This window comes from Schistocerca americana, unplaced genomic scaffold, assembly GCF_021461395.2.
Source record: "Schistocerca americana isolate TAMUIC-IGC-003095 unplaced genomic scaffold, iqSchAmer2.1 HiC_scaffold_1751, whole genome shotgun sequence".
Classification (NCBI taxonomy): domain Eukaryota; kingdom Metazoa; phylum Arthropoda; class Insecta; order Orthoptera; family Acrididae; genus Schistocerca; species Schistocerca americana.
The window spans coordinates 1-1,958 of record NW_025725846.1 but is presented as its reverse complement, the minus strand read 5'-3'; the positions used below and the strand labels follow the sequence as shown (position 1 = coordinate 1,958).

Here is a 1,958-nt window from a genome sequence, read left to right as displayed (position 1 = left end):
TATCCTGTAAAATAACTGATAAGTTTGGTAGAGTTATGTGACAAGGAAATGGGGTCGGAGGAAATCATCTTCCTAACATATTAATTCACTACAGCACAGCCGCTGGTGGATATCATTGATTGTGTGATTGCACTAGATAGAGAAATGAAACACAACATGCGACTGTGTCTGTCTGCATGGTCATTGATAAAGTTCATTTCATACTAGCTCCCTATGCCATCACATTTTTTCACCATAACTGTTGTCTATTGATGTGTAGACTACGAATGGTGCAGATGGATGCCAGCGGAATTTGTCTTCTAATTCAAGGATGCATCATAAGCAGCAAGAAGTGTAAGTGCAAGAACCGGCTTAAAACCTCCTACTGTATGTGTTTCTTCTTCATTTCCCTGCCACTAAGTAATGTTAGAAAGCATTTGTTGTACCTGTCCTGCTTAGAGTTCACGTCCAAAAGTCGCCATCCAATGACAAAGCTTCGCGCAGCTCTAACCAGTCACGTAACTGTTGTGTTGCTGTTTTCCCCAGCCAAAAACTGTGTAAACGAACGGGCCTTTTCCGAGAATTTCGGGCTCGTGCGTCGACGTCATCGTCTCTCTCCTTTATTCCACCAATCCACAGTCTTTTCGTGTACAAAAATTCATGGAACGGCTCGTGATCGCCCACTCTACCTGTTTTTAAGAGCGCCCAATGCGTTTCTTTGTCAATATGTGGAAAAAAATTCCCACCCTAGTGTGTCTTTGTCTCTGTTTGTCACAACGCACTTCTACCAAGTTGTGAAACAATACGAAATGTGTCTGAATAGTCTGGCAGCTTTCAGGAGGGACAGACAGAGGGGTGCCCCTTCTGAAGACTCACAGGGTAAATTACAAAGCCCTCAGCAGAAGGCCTTTGACAAACTCTCCTCGCTGTAAAATGGACTTTTATTAGCTAGGGTGAGTTTTCACGGCTCACCGTTTCGAGGATTCTGCTGCCCTCGCGTATTGTGCACCGTTTTCTAAAGCACGAGGAGGAAGATAACATAGCGAAGCCGAGACAAAACTATAGGGGCCGGCAAAATACGTGCTACGTCTGGCTGGTCGTCGAGTTCTTTACAGGTCACCATCGACACAGCAGCACATCTCGGCTCATATCTCTTGATCTGTCCAGCTGCTGGCTTTCCGAAACCTGCACTTTCTCTCCTCCTCGCAGGAGAGCTTCTGTAAGGTTTGGAAGGTAGGAGACGAGATACCGGCAGAAGTAAAGCTGAGAGGACGGGCCGTGAGTCGTGCTTGGGTAGCTCAGTTGGTAGAGCGTTGCCCGCGGAAGGCAAAGGTCCCGAGTTCGAGTTTCGGTCCCGAACACAGTTTTAATCTGCTAGGAAGTTTCACACTGTAAGTTAGTTTAAGTAGTGTGTAAGTCTAGGGTCCGACCTCAGAAGTGTGGTTCCTTAAAAATTCACACACACACAATTGTGTGTCATTACTTTCTTGTGGCGCTTTTCTCATTAAAATGGCCTCTAACCCACCTCCTACACCACATGCGCCTAAGCCTCCATTTGCTGCTGGCTTTGATCTAATGATGTTCATTCAGTTTCAGAATCACCAAATGTCGCAGTTGATGACGGCCGACCACCACTCATTAATGCACAAGCCGCTGCTGCATCAACTCCGCCATAGCATCCAGCCACATCCACAGCCCCCGCCTCCGTGTATTTCTACATTCCGAGGTTTCGATAAAGAACAAGAGGAATGGAACGAGTACTACGCTCAGTTCAACGGTCATTGTGCTACACATCAAATGCAAGGTACTGTGAAACTTCCTTATTTCTTGTCAATGGCTGGCACAGGTGTTTACCGCCTCAGTCAGAAGTTATTCCCACCTAGTAAGCCGGAATTGCTAATTTTTGAAGATTTAATTTCCGCCCTCACTAAGGATCGTGTACACTTCGCTGTAACTTGTACAAGTTCTTTCGATTGAGA

At 45.9% G+C, this 1,958-nt stretch overlaps 1 non-coding gene across 1 annotated transcript; it reads left to right on the top strand.

Annotated features, from left to right (window-relative positions):
- The first annotated feature begins 1,266 nt into the window (after positions 1-1,266).
- Trnap-cgg lies at positions 1,267-1,340 on the top strand. Its single transcript has one exon. It is a non-coding gene; the product is annotated as a tRNA-Pro (tRNA).
- The last annotated feature ends 618 nt before the right edge of the window (positions 1,341-1,958 follow it).